Genomic DNA, 19,009 nt, shown 5'->3' on the forward strand with positions numbered 1-19,009 from the left:
GGCTAGCAGTCTTCGTCAGGACCTTGGGCAGGTCACCAGAGTTCTCTGGGCTGGAAACAGTGGGAGGAGGGCTAGGCTTAATCTCTGAGGCCCCTCCTGGCCCTGACTTTGTCTTCTGTTAAATGAAAGAGTCAGTCAGCGAATGAAAGAGTTAATGTGCTTACAAAAGCATTTCTCACAGAGAGTAGCTCGTTTGCCAGGGTCTGGCCCAATTCCTAGAATTGGGTAGCTTGTTTTGTGGGGGAGGGAGAGGGGGTCGCAGCAGCTGTCCGGGTTTCCCATCATCCCCCCTCTCACTTCCGAGGTCAGGGAGGTGGGAGGGGGCGTGAACAGGTGGCTCCTGACCCGGCTGGCTTGGATCGGTCCTGACACAAAGACACTAAGGATTTGGAAATGAACTTGTAAGTGGGGGAGCTGGCAGGCTGCCCTTGGAAGGACCTGGTCCTCCTTTTAGGAGTTTTGCACCTGATTAATGATTCTGCTCAAGACAGATTAAGCTGCTGGAACCCTTCTCCATTTAGCAATGCCAGCTCTTTCCTCCTCTTAACACTCTTTTTTGGCTCATCTCGTCTCCCCCACCCCCGACTTGTTCTTGGGGCAAACCGCCGGTCCGGGATGAACTGGGTTTTCTCCCGGAAGGGAGGAGAGGCTGAGTGGCAGCCCCACGGAGGCTCCCTGAGGTAAGACACGAGGAGCCGTTATAAGCCAGAGGGGCTCAGGTTCAAAGCCTGGCTGGACCCTTGACTCTGAGATTCTCTTGACTTCCTCAGTGAATTTCACTCTCAAGTGCTGTCACTGTCAGAGGACAGTTCCTGGCTGTATTACGCCTTCCCCAGAAATGAGCAGGAGGAAGACAGGGGCAGGCACCCAAACCAGGAAGTTGAAAGAAGTGACTGTTATTTGAGAGGTAAATAAATCCCTACATCGACATCCCTCCCGTCCTGTCCTCTCCCCCCCTCCCCCCACCTCCCCGCTCCCTGCCTGGTCTCCCACAAAGGGACGTGAAGCGTCAGCATCATGGCCCCGAGAGCACACTTTTAGCGCTGGCCGACCAGTCACCTGGCAAATGGCTCTTCCTGCAGACAGCTGTCAAGACGACAGGACCTGGGTGACTGTGGGCGGTGAGGGAGCCACAGACAGACGAGGGGAGGTGTCTGCAGCCTTCACTCCAGCCCTGCCCACCCCCGCTCTCTTTCAGGGACTTTCTCTGCCCTCCTCCACGCCGCTCTTTATTCAGCAGGAACCCAAGGATCCCCCTCCGGAGAAAGTGGATTGTCGTGGGCTCAGCGTGCCAAGTTCGCTGCGGCCAAGGGACCCGGCACAAAGCTCCTTTATGCCTCGCTGTGTGCTCTCCTTCCTGGCCCGCCTGCCCCGTGCACGGTTTTCCTTAGCCTTTCTTCACCATTTCTTTTCCAGTTGACTTAGTTATTACAGTACATGGATGGCCGGGCCTGGCACCAGAGGCTGCGTGCGAGTGGGGCTCCCAGGCCCTAACGTGATTTCCCCGGGGTTGGGGTTGGGGGGTCTGGCATTTGCCCACCAACAGGGCCGTGGACCCACCCACCGTCCTGGGCCTGCCTCCCGGTCACGGCTTCCCCGTCGCGGTCGTGGTCCCTGCCAGCCAGTGATGTCTTTAGGGCATCACTGAAGAGCACGGAGTATGGAGTGGGGGGTGAGGGAGGCCCTCGGTGCTCGGCTCCAGACGAGGTGTGAAGTTGACTGACGCGCTTAAAAAAGGAAACCGCCCCAATTAAAGGCGAAGGATGGGCGTTGAGGGGTTCAGGGACTCGGGGCGCTTTGTCTGTGGACAAACTCTGGGTGCAGCTGGCCGTGCCTCTGCTGCCCTCGCCCTGAAGTCAGGCCAGCGGGGGGGGGGGGGGGGCGTTCCTGCTCGCAGATGTGACCTCCTCCTCCGGTCACAGTTTCAAGGGGTGCCGAGAGCTTCTGAGACGCACACAACGCGGCACTGAGGCTCCATCCGCTTTGCATTAAAACACCTTTTTCTAAATTAAACTCTTCTAATTTGTAATCAGGTAACGGGAGGTTCGCTTTTGAGGTCACGCGTTTCGCGGGGGGAAAGACGAAAGTTCACACGCAGCGCGAAGCGCAGCCCGAGTCCCCGGCCACCTGGGCGTCCCCCCGCGTTTACACCAACCTCAGACAAGTGAACACTCGCCGGGCGCACCGCGTGGGGACCGGGAGTAGATGACCTACTCGCACTGCCGCTGGCGAGACGCAAAAGGGGTGGAGAGGAAGCGGGGCCGGCCCTTCGGGGGTGACTCCATTCACGAACCCATCCGGAGCGGTGGACGTGACTGCACGTGACTGTGGGGCGACTCTGGTCTGGGCGAGGACACAGCCGCGGCTGCTGTAGGCAGGGGCGAGCGAGGCACACGCCTTGCACGTTGAAACCCTCAAATACATCCCTGCCAGTCGTGAAACGGATGCCGCTCCCCGTTTCCCCAGCCCCGCCCCCAAATCTGTCTCCTCTGGCCCCCCTCTACTCCGGCACCTCCCGGGGCTTCTCAGAATCCAGCCGGTAAAGGGTTAAGTCCGGCCGAGCCGGAGGCCAGGACCCCGTTTCAGCGGTACAGCGAGTCTCCCTTGTCAAACATTTCGAGCATCACCCCCGGCTACACGGATGACTATAATATGTGTTGGCAGAGTTATCTGGAAGGAGCTTTGCTGTGGCAATGCTTGAAGGTCTGATTCACTGCATCTGAGAGTGAGTTCTGGTACATGGGGGGGGGGGGGGGGGGCCCATGGCATTAAACCCGTTCCTAGACACCGAAATTTGATTTATTAACATTGGCAACAGTCACAGGCCATCTTGCCAACAAACTTTCTGAAATTGAAATCACATGAAACTTTCCTAGTTCCTGCGAGTGCCACATACGCCCTTTCCTTTCTAAAGCAGCAAATTCACTTAAAAATAATTAAGAAAAGATTGATGGGATTTTGGAATTGTAATGAAAAATATGATCTCATTAGTAAGTCATGAGTCAGGGCCAGGCACTCTGTCAGATGCATGCATTTCTGCATAATTAGAAGAAGCTGATACAAGGAGAGCTAATAGTGGCAGGAATTAAAAAATTAAAATGGTTTCCCGTTATACTTTTTGGCTGTGCTGAGACTCTTCCCCTTGCAAAAATTCAGAAAGAGATCCCTTTCAAAATGAACCCTATCGAATGTAACAGTTGGTGGAAAAGAAGATGGAAGTAAAAGAATCAAAAACACTAACAAAAAGGCTTTTTCCCCCACTGAATCTGCTATCAAGTGTCATTTAGGTTATGGTCCAACATCAGAAATGCTCTCAGCCACTTATCTTCAAGAGGATAAATACGCCCCTGAGGTGCGTGTGTTTTGAAAAGAGCCACTAGATTAATAATATAAACTCCATATTATCTCCGGCTCGAACCATACAACACACGAAGCGACCCTCCTCCAGAAGAGACGGATAAGCTCTGGAAAGGCCACAAAGAGCTTGGAGGGAGACAAGAATGACAACGCAGCCTCATTTCTGCCACCTCCAGCTGGCGGACCCTGGACCCACTCGGTCGAAACCTTGATTTACTCATTTATAAAATGGGGACAGGAAGACTGGCCTGTCCGTTTGATTGTGAGAGCCAAATGGCATAACACTCACAAAGCAGGCACTCATTCAAAATTATCGATCTCCCCCATTTTCCTTCGCAACCTTTCTTAGTTGACATTCGGAAGTTAACGGTTTCCCTTTCATAATCTTGTTGCACACCGCTTACACACAGAGCAGAATGGGTTGGACGCTGCGGACGTTCAAGAACCCCAGAAGCTGCCAGAAGAGAATGATTGTGCGAGCGTGTACAAGGCACCGGTGCTCTGCTGGTATACCCTACTATGCCCATTGTTAAAATATTGAAACTCTTCTGCCCTGAGCCCCTCACACTCCCATGCCTGGGCTCCCTCCTCTGCCTCCCCCAGTCCAGCAACAACGGGTTGATGCCCATCATGGCAGGGACATAGAGGCCCCCCACTCTATCTATGGCCAGAGCTTTATTGCGATTGGATGGGGCCTATGATGTGGTGGTGGTTGAATATTTTCAATATCACCCCTGGGTGTTTGAGGGATAAGGGTGAATGGAGTGACCCTGACAAGAAGAACGGGATTTTGGCCAGCAAATCGGAGACAGGGCATGCCAGGGAGGGGGAACAGCATGCATGGAACTAGGGAAGAAACAAAATAAGACACTGACTTGAAAACCAGGGGGGTGGGAATTGGCAAGCTGGTAGGAGGCAAGGATAAAAACGTTATCAGGATATTGTAGAAGGTCTTGACCTTTAAGTGAGGAGATTTAACTTTATTGAGTTGTGAGGCACTGAAGACTTTTGAGCAGGAAAGTGATGGAATATTACCTTTGAAGAAGTATATATAAAATCACTAGAAGGCAGGAAAAAAACCACTTTGAAGACTCTGTAGCCAGGAAAGAGGCATGGGAGCCCGAATCAGGATGTTCTTAATGGAAATTAAAGAAAAAAAATGCACGTAAGAGGTAAATAGACACTCGAGAACCTATCAACCAACTAAACATACAGGTCCTCAAAAGCTCCTCAGAGAGACAAGATCTGACCCGGTGTCACTCTTCCAGACACGATTTCAGAAGTGTTTGAACCTTCTAGGAAGATAATTGCACAGTGCTTCACATCCTTGACATCCTTACCTCCCAGAATGGATGCCTCCACCCAACTGTATTCTCATTCTCCCACCGCTGAGGGCCTACCCGTCCTCCTCGTTTGCAGGGTGACCCTCCTCCCTTTCCATATTGAGTCTTAGTGAACACTCACTGACCATGTCCTGTGCCCCAGACAGTGGAGGGCAGCCTTTGTATACGTTATCTGGTGCAAAGCCTTTTACCTCCACATTCAGTGAAAGACTTCCTCTAGAGCTGTGGTAGGTGGACGTGGTCTGTTAATGCAAACCCCACGTAACAAGGACTTGAGACCAGTGTTCTCTTGATTCTTGGTTAACCAACAGCTTTTCCAACTCGTTACATCTCTACCCTAGTATAAACCTCTCGGGCTTATCTGCAGATTTGCTGTTTGAATAGTCTTATTTTTTTACCCCTCCTCCTCTATGGCATCTACTCAAAACCCTGGCCATGCTGCCATGGTCATTGAAGGCTAAGGCACAGGTTTGATCTCCCATTCCAACGCCCTGAGTGACAGAAGTGCCCATTTGGACAGTGCAAGTTAAACTATCCCAGGATTCCTTCACTCCCACACTCCCACAGTCTCCTTTCTCTTTCAGCCACCTGTTCCATCGGTGTGCCCAAACCTCGCCATCTCTGGAACTACAGACCCTTGTCAGAAATATCACTCTCAAACTCTAACTTCTTGTCTTTCCAGTTTCCTTACATCACCATCCACCTCCAGTATAATGTTAAATACAAACAGTGATTAGGCGCATCTTTCTTCATTTTGAATTTCAAAGTGAAATCACTCAACATTTTTCTATTAAGAATATTTGCATAGCTGAATTTTACCACACATTAAAAAAAATTTTTTTAATGTTTTTTATTTTTGAGAGAGAGAGAGCATGGGCGCAAGCAAGTGGGGGAGGGGCAGAGGGAGACAAAGAATCTGAAGCAGGTTCCAGGCTCTGAGCTGTCCAGGCTCACAGAGCCCTACCCAGGGCTCAAACTCAGGAATGGCAAGATCATGATCTGAGCTGAAGTCGGATGCTCAGCCAACTGAGCCACGCAGGGGCCTCTTTTATCAACCATTAAAAAAAAATTTTTTTTTCTAACGTTTATTTATTTTTGAGACAGAGAGAGACAGAGCATGATCGGGGGAGGGTCAGAGAGAAAGGCAGACACAGAATCCAAAACAGGCTCCAGGCTCTGAGCTGTCAGCACAGAGCCCGAAGCAGGGATTGAACTCACAGACTGTGAGATCATGACCTGAGCTGAAGTCGGATACTCAACCGACTGAGCCACCCAGGTGCCCCATATCAAACATTTTAATGCATCTATTAACATGATTTTTCTCCTGGGACGCCTGGGTGACTCAGTTGGTTAGGTGTTTGACTCTTGATTTGGGCTCAGGTTATGATCTCATGGTTCATGGGATCAAGCCCCGTGTCGGGCTCTGTGCTTACAGAGGAGACCCCGCTTGGGATTCTCTCTCCTTCTCTTTCTTCCCCTTTCCCCTCCATGCTCTCTCTCTCTCTCTCTCTCAAAATAAGGTAATGAATTAAAATGATTTTTCTCCTTTATTTTGTTAGTGTGCCAAATTACATTCCATTTTAGTGAACCAATTTTACATTCATGTTATATACTCAAATTGGTCATGATGCCTTAGATTTTTATACATTTTCAGAATCAGTTTGGAAATATTTGACGTTTTTGTATTTATATTTATAAATGGTATTGGCCTGAAATTTTTTATTTTTTTTCATGTAATATCCTTGACAGGTTTTGATACAAAGTTATGATATCCCTGTATAATGAATTTAGGGAAGTCCTTTTTTCATATATCTGGGAAACTTTGTGTGAGGTTGGTTTTATTTCTTTCTTACACATTGATAGAATGCACAGGAAAAGCCATCTGGGCTTGGCGTTTTCTTTGGGTAGCAGGGAAGTTTTAAAATTACAGGTTCAGCTTATTTTATAGTTATAGGACTATCCAGGCTTTCTATATCTTTTTGTGTCAGTTTTTTCATCAAAAACTTTCAAATTTTTGCATAAAGTTATTTATAGTGTACTCTTATTATTTTGGGATGTCTGTAAGATCTATAGTGATATCTCTTTCTTCATTTCAAATTTACTTTGTGGTTCCTTCTCTCTTTTCTCCTTGAGCAGTCTCATCAGAGATTTATCTATTTATTGATTGATTGATTGATTGATTGATTGATTTTTAAAAATTTTAATGTTTCGGGATAGAAGGAACATACTTAAAGATCATAAAAGCCATTTATGAAAAGCCCACAGCTAACATCATCCTCAACGGGGAAAAACTGAGAGCTTTTTCCCTGAGATCAGGAACACGACAGGGATGCCCACTCTCACCGCTGTTGTTTAACATAGTGCTGGAAGTTCTAGCATCAGCAATCAGACAACAAAAGGAAATCAAAGGCATCAAAATTGGCAAAGATGAAATTAAGCTTTCGCTTTTTGCAGATGACATGATATTATACATGGAAAATCCGATAGACTCCACCAAAAGTCTGCTAGAACTGATACATGAATTCAGCAAAGTTGCAGGATACAAAATCAATGTACAGAAATCAGTTGCATTCTTATACACTAACAGTGAAGCAACAGAAAGACAAATAAAGAAACTGATCCCATTCACAATTGCACCAAGAAGCATAAAATACCTAGGAATAAATCTAACCAAAGATGTAAAGGATCTGTATGCTGAAAACTATAGAAAGCTTATGAAGGTAATTGAAGAAGATTTAAAGAAATGGAAAGACATTCCCTGCTCATGGATTGGAAAAATAAATGTTGTCAAAATGTCAATACTACCCAAAGCTATCTACACATTCAATGCAATCCCAATCAAAATTGTACCAGCATTCTTCTCGAAACTAGAACAAGCAATCCTAAAATTCATATGGAACCACAAAAGGCCCCGAATAGCCAAAGGAATTTTGAAGAAGACCAAAGCAGGAGGCATCACAATCCCAGACTTTAGCCTCTACTACAAAGCTGTCATCATCAAGACAGCATGGTATTGGCACAAAAACAGACACACAGACCAATGGAATAGAATAGAAACCCCAGAACTAGACCCACAAACGTATGGCCAACTCATCTTTGACAAAGCAGGAAAGAACATCCAATGGAAAAAAGACAGCCTCTTTAACAAATGGTGCTGAGAGAACTGGACAGCAACATGCAGAAGGTTGAAACTAGACCACTTTCTCACACCATTCACAAAAATAAACTCAAAATGGATAAAGGACCTGAACGTGAGACAGGAAACCATCAAAACCTTAGAGGAGAAAGCAGGAAAAGACCTCTCTGACCTCAGCCGTAGCAATCTCTTACTCGACACATCCCCAAAGGCAAGGGAATTAAAAGCAAAAGTGAATTACTGGGACCTTATGAAGATAAAAAGCTTCTGCACAGCAAAGGAAACAACCAACAAAACTAAAAGGCAACCAACGGAATGGGAAAAGATATTTGCAAATGACATATCGGACAAAGGGCTAGTATCCAAAATCTATAAAGAGCTCACCAAACTCCACACCCGAAAAACAAATAACCCAGTGAAGAAATGGGCAGAAAACATGAATAGACACTTCTCTAAAGAAGACATCCAGATGGCCAACAGGCACATGAAAAGATGTTCAGCGTCGCTCCTTATCAGGGAAATACAAATCAAAACCACACTCAGGTATCACCTCACACCAGTCAGAGTGGCCAAAATGAACAAATCAGGAGACTATAGATGCTGGAGAGGATGTGGAGAAACGGGAACCCTCTTGCACTGTTGGTGGGAATGCAAATTGGTGCAGCCGCTCTGGAAAGCAGTGTGGAGGTTCCTCAGAAAATTAAAAATAGACCTACCCTATGACCCAGCAATAGCACTGCTAGGAATTTATCCAAGGGATACAGGAGTACTGATGCATACATGGGGGCACTTGTACCCCAATGTTCATAGCAGCACTCTCAACAATAGCCAAATTATGGAAAGAGCCTAAATGTCCATCAACTGATGAATGGATAAAGAAATTGTGGTTTATATACACAATGGAATACTACGTGGCAATGAGAAAAAATGAAATATGGCCTTTTGTAGCAACGTGGATGGAACTGGAGAGTGTGATGCTAAGTGAAATAAGCCATACAGAGAAAGACAGATACCATATGGTTTCACTCTTATGTGGATCCTGAGAAACTTAACAGGAACCCATGGGGGAGGGGGAGGAAAAAAGAAAAAAAAAAAAAAAAAAAGAGGTTAGAGTGGGAGAGAGCCAAAGCATAAGAGACTGTTAAAAACTGAGAACAAACTGAGGGTTGATGGGGGGTGGGAGGGAGGAGAGGGTGGGTGATGGGTATTGAGGAGGGCACATTTTGGGATGAGCACTGGGTGTTGTATGGAAACCAATTTGACAATAAATTTCATATAATAAAAAAAATAAAATAAAAAAAATAAAAAAAATAAAAATTTTAATGTTTATTTTATTTTGAGAGAGAGAGAGAGAGAGAGAGAGAGAGAGAGAGCATGAGTTGGGGAGGGGTGGAGAGAGGGAGACACAGAATCAGAATCAGGCTCCAGGCTGTCAATACACAGCCCGACCTGGGGCTCAAACTCACAAGCTGTGAGATCGTGACCTGAGCTGAAGTCAGAAGCTTAACCGACTGAGCCACCCAGGCGCCCCGAGATTTATCTATTTAACAAACCTCTTAGAAGAACCAATTTTTGGCTTTACTGATTTTTCTATTTTATGTTTGTTTACTATGCTATTAATGTACATTCTTAACTCTTTTATTTTCTTCCTTCTACTTTTAATTTGGTGTTTTCTGCTATTCCAGTTCTAACTTTTGAGATAGATGGTTAATTCATTAACTTTCAGCCTCCTCTGTGTTGTTGTTATTTTAGGATTCCTATTTCTAAGTAATCTCTGCACCCAACGAAGTGCTCAAACTCACATTCCCAAGATCAAGAGTTGTGTGCTTTACTGACTGAGCCAGCCAGGTGCCCCTCAGCCTTCTTTGTTAAAACAGCATTTAAGGCTACAGATTTGCCCCCAAATAATGCTTTAGCTACATCTCACTAGGTTTGTACGAAATATTTTTATTATCATTCAATTTGAAATATTTTATAATTTCTACTTTTTTCTTTTTGCTAATCCATGAGTTATTTTCTATTTGTTAATCCATGAGAGAGAGAGGGAAAGAGAGAATCCCAAGCAGGCTCCATGCTGTCAGCACAGAGCCCGATGTGGGGCTCAAACTCACAAACTGTGAGATCATGACCTGAGCCGAAATCAAGAGTCTGATGCTTAACCGACTGAGCCACCCAGGTGCCCCTAACCCATGAGTTATTTAGAATTATGTTTCTTACTTTCCACCAATATAGAGATTTTAAACTTCTGTTAATGACTTCTAACATAATTACATTTTGGCCAGGGAAAGCATTGTTTATTTCAATCATCAGAAAGTTGTTAGGACCTCGTTCATGACGTAGGATGTGATTAACTGTATGTAAATGTCTCCTATGCACTTGAAAAAAGTATGTATGCTGCAACTTTGGGGTGGACTGTTCCATTTATATACCCTAGGTCAGTTTCTTAATCTTGCTATTCAAATTACAGACATTCTTGCTGATTTTTTTTTATTCTAATAATTACTGAAGAGGGATATGTTAGAACGTCCTAGGATAATTCTGTCGCATTATTTACTTAATTATAGGACACGGGTCTACTTTATTAGTTTCATGTTTAGGATTCTTAGAATGTGTGCCTCTCACCTTTGAAATTTGCAGATATCTGGAACATAAGGACACTCTTCCAAACCTCTGTCCATCTTCTCTAACTGCTCCCACCAGGCTTTTTGTCTGATCAACTGCTGTTCATCCTTTAGAACTCAGTTTAACCTGCCTCATTCTCCAGGTTTGGGTTAGGTGATCCTCCTGAGCGTTACCAGAGTGTTGTGTGTGATCTTGAACCAAAACACTTACCATATTGCATTATAACTTCCTAATTTTTTAGTCTGAATCCTCCAGTGTTAAAGAGAATCCTCCAATCATCCAAGTCCTGTGATGACAGGAAAAATATAGATCTCAGAGGGCACCTGCGTAGCTCAGATGGTTAAGCGCTCAACTTTGGCTCAGGTCATGATTTCACGGCTTGTGAGTTTGAGCCCTGCGTCGGGCTCTGTGCTGACAGCTCAGAGCCTGGTCTGCTTTGGATTCTGTATTTCCCTCTCTCTCTGCACCACCCACACTTGCACTCTGTCTCTCTCTGTCTCTCAAAAATGAATAAATGTTAAAAAAAAATTTAAAAAAACAAAGAAATATAGGTCTCCTTCTCTTTAAATAAATAAATAAATAAATAAATAAATAAATAAATAAAAATAAAATCTATGTATGTATGTATGTATGTGCCTGCCAGGCATATCTAGGTCTCTTTTGTCATTGGATTAATTATGCCTTGTATATAGAAGAGGCTCAGTAAATATTTATAGTATGAATAAATAAATTAATGCTCCTAAGCTTAGGTGTTCAAACTTTTTTCTTTTAAGTTTTATTTAAGTAATCTCTATACCTCACGTGGGGCTCAAACTCACGACTCCAAGGTCAAGAGTCACACGCTCCTCCAACTGAGCCAGCAGGCACCCCTCAATTTCAACTTTTTTTTTTTAATTTTTTTTAACGTTTATTTATTTTTGAGACAGAGAGATACAGAGAATGAACAGGGGAGGGGCAGAGAGAGAGAGGGAGACACAGAATCCGAAACAGGCTCCAGGCTCTGAGCGGTCAGCACAGAGCCCGACACGGGGCTCGAACTCATGGACCGTGAGATCATGACCTGAGCCGAAGTCGGACGCTTAACCGACCAAGCCACCCAGGTGCCCCTCAACTTTTATCTCTATAGCTTCTAACCCATTTTTGGCTCTTGACTCTGTTTTCAGCTGGCATTCCTCTGGGCCTGTTGTTTTCCAACAGGCTGTTCAGCCTCTAGGTTCTTTTTGCTGTAGGGCTGCTCATTCCAAGTGATCTCACCAGATGTCTCACCCTTGATCTATGGAATGTTGAAGGTCTGCCCCAATTTTGCAGTCCACATACTTTCTACACCTAGATGCCATTGTGTTACTGCCTTTAATCATAGTCCTGAGGCTGGCTGAGACTTTAGATTGACCCTGACATGGCAGGAAGACTAGAAGAATCATCTAGATGGGCCTGCAATGTCCTTTGGAATCAAAATTTCTTTGGAGTTATTGTTTCTCCTTTGTTCCCCCTTTAGCCTGCTTTGTTGATGGCTGACAATGCCTGTTTTCTTGTTTATCGGTTTTGCTCATACATGGCAATTCATCCTTCTGTATCTGCTACAATGTTCCTATGACTTCATGGATTTTGAGCCATCACCCAGTCAACCATAACTTCAGTCCTGGCTCTCTTTTGGCCACAGCCTCCAGGGTGCTACCTGGGTTTGACTCGCTCCCATAATCTCCTTCCTAGAGGTGCACCTCGCCTTCCTACTGCTCACCTTGGTCCCTTGCCAAGTCTGTGATCCAGAGAAGCACTTGATGACTGAAGACCCCAACAAATCCATTCACCAGCACCACTTACAACTTGTCAAAAGCCAAGGTGATAAGGAGCACCTGGCTGGCTCAGTCAGAAGAACTTATAACTTTTTTTTTTAAGTTTATTTATTTATTTTGAAGGAGAGAGAGAGAGAGAGAGAGAGAGAGAGAGAGAGAACTATCAGGGGAGGGGCAGAAAGAGGGAGAGAGAATCCCAAACAGGTTCTGCACTGTCAGCACAGAGCCCCAACGTATGGCTTGAACCCATGAACTGTGAGATCATGACCCAAGCCAAAATCAAGAGTTGGATTCTCAATCGACTGAGCCACCCAGGTGTCCCAAACATGTGACTCTTAATCTTGGGGTTGTGGGTTTGAGCCCTACATTGGGTATACAGATTACTTAAAAAAATAAATAAACTTAAAAAAAAGTCAACGTAATAAGTTCACGTACTGAAAAGTTAGTTACGAGTAATCTGTGTAAAGCCCTAGAAATCACGTAGTAATTTACCATTCCAGATTTTGGTTTTTTCTTTTCTTTTTTTCCCTTCTGGTTTTTCTCTTAGAATTAAAAAAAAATTTTTAGTGTTTATTTATTTTGGGGACAGAGAGAGACAGAGCGTGAGCGGGTGAGGGGCAGAGAGAGGGGGACACAGAATCTGAGGCAGGCTCCAGGCTCCAAGCTGTCAGCACAGAGGCCGACATGGGGTGTGAACTCACCAGCGGTGAGATCGTGACCTGAGCTGAAGTCAGACGCTTAACCGACTGGGCTACCCAGTTGCCCCCTTCTCTTAGAATTTATATTAAACTTCTCTAATCCATAAATTTTGGGTTTACCTTACCTCTATAGTCACAGATATAGTCAGTAATAATAGAAGCATAAAAAGCTTGACAAAGCATTCATGACAAGATAGTACAACTTTCTCATTTTATAGATGAAGGAACTGAGACTTAGAGAGGTCAAATAAGATTTGCCTGAGGCCGTTTACTTTTCTTGTAGAAGAATGGGTTTATGGGCATTACAATACAAAATGCTAGGTTGTTTTTGAGGATAAGTACCTATTATATAAATGTTACCAGTGCTAGTGAAGGAAACATCAACAAAACTGAAAGGTAACCTGTTGAACAGGATAAGATGTTTGCAAATGATAAAGGGTCGGTATCTAAAACATATAAAGAACTTATACAACTCAACGCCCAAAAAAACCCAAATAATCCAATTACAACATGAGAGGAAGAAATGAACAGACATTTCTCCAAAGAAGACATCCAGATGGCTGACAGACACATAAAAAGATGCTCAACATCACTCATCATCAGGAAAACGCAAATAAAAACTGCAACGAGATATCACCTTGCACCTGTCAGAATGGCTAAAATAAAAAGAACATAAGAAACAACGAGCATTGGCGAGGATGTAGAGACCAAGGAACCCTCTTGCACTGTTGGGAATGCAAACTGGTGCAGCCACTGTGGAAAACAGTACGGAGGTTCATCAAAAAAATTAAAAACAGAACTACCTTATGACCCAGCAATTGCACTACTGGGTATATACCCAAAGAATACAAGAACACTGGGGTGCCGGGGTGGCTCAGTCTGGTAAGCGTCTGACTTCGGCACGGGTCATGATCTCACATTTCGTGGGTTCGAGCCCCGTGTTGGGCTCTGTGCTGACAGCTCGGAGCCTGGAGCCTGACTCAGATTCTGTGTCTTCCTCTCTCTCTGCCCCTTCTGTGTTTGCACTGTCTCTCTTACTCTCTCTCTCAAAAATGAACATTAAGAAAAAAAGGAATACAAGAACACTAATTCAAAGGTATACATGTATCTCAACGTTTACTGCAGCATTATTTACAATAGCCAAGATACAGAAGCAGCCCAAGTGTCTTTCAATTGATGCATGAATAAAGAATATCTACATAATGGAATACTACTCAGCCATAAAAAAGAATGGAATCTTGCCACTTGCAATGACACGGATGGATCTAGAGAGTATAATGCTAAGGGAAATAAGTCAGTCAGAGAAAGACAAACACCATATGAGTTCACTCATATGTGGAATTTAAGTAACAAAACAAACAAGCAAAAGGGAAAAAAGAGAGAGCGAGACAAATCAAGGAAGAGACTCTTAACTACAGAGAACAAACTGATGGTTACCAGAGGGAGGTGGGTGGGGGGATGGGTTAAATAGGTGGCGGGGATTAAGGAGTGCACTTGTGATGAGCACAGGGTGATATATGGAAGTGTTGAGTTACTATATTGCACACATGTGAAACTAACGTAACACTGCATTTTAACTAACTGGAATTAAAATAGGAACTTAAAACAAAAACAAAATAAATGTTACTGGGTGCTGCCTGGTGAAGCAGGACTTGCGAACTACTTAGACTAGTAAACAAAGTTGTTTTCGTTGTTGCTGTTTGTTGTCATTTTGTTTTGTTTACTTATTTAACTGTTACTTTTATTTGTCCCAACTACTGCTGGGCTGGATTCAGACTGCATCGTATGCTCACTTGTGGATGATAATGGTTTCCATTTGTAAGGATCTTCCGTAGAGGCACTACTCTGAGCACTTTATATCTCATAAAATACCGCATGAAGTAGACCCTTTATTGTTCCTGTTTTGCAGATGAAGAAGCCGAGGCATGATGACACATAGTAATTTGTCTAAGGTCACACCGCGACTTAGTGTCACAGCTGAGCAAGCCGGTGCCAGGGCATGGGTCTTCAGCATGGCTACCCAGCCTATTCTGAGGGCCCTTCTTCCCTCTCTTCCAATAATGACTCTCCTCTGTCTTCACTGGGACCAGCTTCTGATTCACCTAGATGCTCCCAGGAGTCATCTGTCTCCGCCAAGCGCTCAGGAAAAGACGGGACCTCTCTTCTTCCCTTTCGCTACACTTCTTTGCTCCTGTCCCCCTTACAGCACGCACGCACCCTGTCACATTGCGGTGACTTGTTCGTGGATCGGTCTCATCCTTGGTGTGACCCTGTGAGGGCACAGTCACGGCTTGTTCGTTTGGTGTTCCTGGAAAGCAGCACAGTGCCTGGTATGCAGTCGACATAGTAAATGTGCTCTAGTCCCATTTAATCAATAGTAATTGAAGGAATCTGAAAGATAAGCGGTCTCTACAGGCATAAACTCGGTGCCACAGATCTATTGATTTTTGACGTTAATAACGGGTAATGGATTGTCTTCACTGACCCTTGATGGGCTCAAGCGATTCGAAAAAAGTCATATATCGAGGTAGCCCGAGCAGACCCTCAGCAAAACTGGAGGGTTGGTGACGTCTGTCTTTCGTTCTTGAAATGTGTCTTGAGAACTTGCTACCTCTGCTCTCTGCGGCCCTCTCGCTAATCCTGGCACCCCGCACACCCTTTTACAGTTGAGTCTCACATTTTGACCAAGATCAAAAGATCTTGGTTCTCTGCTTGTCCTCGAGGTTGGCAAACATGAAGATGGGTGGAGTTGGGACTTTTGAACGCTGTTTCTCTTTCTCCATTTGGCAAAATGAGGTGACAGAAAGAGACAATGATTCGTATTACAGCCACTACTACTTACAGACCCAGGCACACGTTAATCATTTTACACGCATTTCTGTATTTGTAGGGCTTCACAATATTCATTTGAGATGGATACTGTCTCATTCCCGTTTCTTACAAGCTAGGAAATAAAGGCTCACATCATGTGTTTAGAGCTCTGCATCTAACAAATGGCAAAGCTGGAATACCAACTCTTTAAAAAAAAAAATGTTTTAACATTTTATTTATTTTCGAGAGACAGAGTGCGAGTGGGGGAGGGGCAGAGAGAGAGGGAGACCCAGAATCCGAAGCAGCTCCAGGCCCCGAGCTGTCGGCACAGAGCCCGACATGGGGCTCGAACCCATGGACGTGAAATTGTGACCTGAGCTGAAGTTGGATGCTTAACCAACTGGGCCACCTGGGCGCCCCCCAACCCTTAACTGTCTAGCTCAAACCTTGTTCTGTTAATCGCTATTATAAACGTTCACACACCATGATATTTTGTGAACTAGAAGGTGTGGCCAAAACTGCCATCCAAATTATTAAAATCCTATTGTACAATTTAGTAACTGAGGGAAATAGTGAGGAAATATTTTTGGACATAACGGCCAATTTGTTGCTCCTAAAATTACATCACCTGGTCTCTTTTTTATTTGGATTTGGCAAGTGTGAAGGTAAGAAAACTGGGATGGACAGGTTAGAGAGAGTCCCTTAGGCCTTCTGTAGACCAGCTCAATACTCCACTGGCCAAACCAATTATCCCTCTTCAGCTTTTACCAGGAAAAGGCCAGAAGTTTGTCAAGAATCATTCATCCTTCTGGTAGCAAAACAAACCTCCCACCATTCCCTGAAGAATAAGTACATTTCAGAAGGGAATAGATGTGAGTTCTTCTGAGCTTTCAAAGGATTTAAAGGGGAGTTAAAAAAAAAAAAAAAAAAAAGCTTCTATAAAATGTAAGAAATATTGAAGGGAAAAACTCCCCGGATAATCTGATTATTACAGTGATTGTACCAAAGTTAAACATCTCTCAGATATTTGAACATTTCTGTTCCTGGAGCTAACAGTATTAAAAAAATTTTTTTATGTTTATTTATTTTGGAGAGAGAGAGAAAGGAAGAGAAAGACAGAGCATGAGGGGGGGGGCAGAGAGAGAAAGAGGGAGACACAGAATCTGAAGCAGGCTCCAGGCTCTGAACCATCAGCAGAGAGCCTGATGAGGGTCCTGAACTCACAATCCACGAGATCATGACCTGGGCGGAAGGAAGTCAGACGCTTAACTGACTGAACCACCCAGGTGCCCCTTGGAGCTAATAATATTAAACGTATTTGTAATAGAATTGTTGGTATTTTCGCGGTGAGTTAACAATGGTGCCTGCATGTACTATTTGCTTCATTGAAGAAGTTGGCTAACTACAAGGAGGATAGTATCAGCATAAAGTCTAAAACAACCCAAGCTGGTTGGATTGCTGGTGCAGCATTAGGTATTATTTTCAAAAGAGGAATCATCATGCACATTTATGACTACTTCAGTGTGTGATCTCGGACAAACCGCTGAATTCTCTATTGGCCTCAGCTCCTTCAACTATAGATTAAGGGCTGGACGAGATGACTTCTAAGAATTCCTCAGAAGAACTCCTTTCTTAGGTGGGAGAGTCTCACACTAATGGTGATATTTATTTGTTAATTTATTCATCCTTGAAGCATTAATTACTTATTAATTCCCTCCAGCATTTATTAAGCGTGCCTACTAGGCACCGGGCACTCTGCTCCATGCTAGGAATCGATAAAAGGATGAAAAGACACAATCTCGTCCCTCAAGGAGTTGACGCTCAGGGAACCGAGGCCGCCTCAAAGCAGGGTTGGCTACGGGTACACATAGTAAGGGTCACCTATCCAAAAATGTATCTCCTCAATTCTAAATTTAATATTCCCGTACTACATATCCTTTGGTTTAAAGCAGCATCTCTCAGTGTGTTATTCTTTGGAAAATTCTGTTATTCACTTGACAGATGTTTACTGAGTGTCTACTCTGTACCTGGCTAAGTGCTGCCTTCACAAAAGGTTTCCCCATCGAGTAAGTTTGGGAAATACTGGGTTAAATGAAGCTGAGGCTCCTTCACGTGTAAAACTTCTTGCCATGGGGAACTTATTTTGGGGGAAGAGCTCACAGGACCCGTGTCGTGCAGTTCACACTTTGATAAAGCACTGAAGGTCCCTCTGTCTCCCCAACAATGGTGTAAGCATTGCGGGGGGGGGGGGTGCTCGTAAAATGGAAGGCTATCCATGCATATATCATTCAACACCTTAACTAGAATTAGAATGTGATAGCTCTATCAAAATATTCAGAAACTCGATTTAAGGTAATCTCTTTCTTGAGATGACATTCCTTTCAGGATAGAACCAGAATCTTAGATGAACCAAAGTTTGAAGGTCTTGGGAAAATGCAGCTGGAGCTCACCCTAAATAGCTGTGTCACCTGATTTATTAGAAATCAGGCTGTTATTTCTGTGGGTGATGTCTCTGTTCTCAGCCTGCTGGAAGAGAATGGGCCAAAATATACTAATTGGATGAAATGGAAATTACAGGAATTTGGAGATGGAGCGGATGAAAACACAACCAGCACTAATCAAAGGCTAATTATTCTCAACTGGCAAGATGGCCGCCTGGGGGTGTGAGTGACACAGGCCAGCAGAGGAGGAGCCCAGGCCCGGCCTGGATGCCACTGGCTGAGGGTGAAGTTTTCCAAGAGATTCTTGTCCTTGACTGTTTCTGGTTAGTCAAGAAACATTTCTGGGTTTGTATCCTCTTGTTTACGGAGGAAGGGCCGCCCTGGGGGGCTGGGGGCTCTGGGCTGTAGTGCTGATTGTGGTTAAGAGGATGACAATTTACATTTGTACGATGCTCCCTGAGGACCCCCGAGCTCTGGGAGGAGTGTTGTTTGCTTCGTCCCTTCCTAACTACATTTTACTGTTAGACGATCAGATTAAAATAAAGGAAAAAGAAACTTACAGAAGGCACTTGACAATATGAATGTGAAGCGGAGGAGGGGCTGCCTGGCCAGGACCTCGTGGCAGCTGTGTGTGGGAAGGTCATGAGGGCCAACGATTTTCCACCATTGCCTCCCCCACGGGCTCCTTTCCAATTCTGCATCCAGCCGCCTCACCATCTGCCTCACTGTGGCTTCCAATCGAATCACCCCATTTCTTAAGCAGTTGGGATAAAAGGTCTTCCCAGAACTTGATTTTAAGACAATCCAT

General features: G+C 44.5%; 1 protein-coding gene and 1 long non-coding RNA gene across 5 annotated transcripts in view; one reads left to right on the forward strand and one right to left on the reverse strand.

Annotated features, from left to right (window-relative positions):
- Window positions 1–19,009, reverse strand: part of XRCC2 (X-ray repair cross complementing 2) — a 184,557-nt gene that overhangs the window by 66,478 nt on the left and 99,070 nt on the right. The window lies entirely within an intron of this gene.
- Window positions 360–2,034, forward strand: LOC123607148. Of its 3 annotated transcripts, none has more exons than XR_006716664.1 (2): window positions 360–907; window positions 1,199–2,034. It is a non-coding gene; the product is annotated as an uncharacterized LOC123607148 (long non-coding RNA). The 3 variants fall into 3 exon arrangements; XR_006716665.1 differs by having other exon boundaries at window positions 1,238–2,034; XR_006716666.1 differs by having other exon boundaries at window positions 1,241–2,034.

The sequence above is a fragment of the Leopardus geoffroyi genome, chromosome A2 (genome assembly GCF_018350155.1).
Source record: "Leopardus geoffroyi isolate Oge1 chromosome A2, O.geoffroyi_Oge1_pat1.0, whole genome shotgun sequence".
NCBI lineage: Eukaryota > Metazoa > Chordata > Mammalia > Carnivora > Felidae > Leopardus > Leopardus geoffroyi.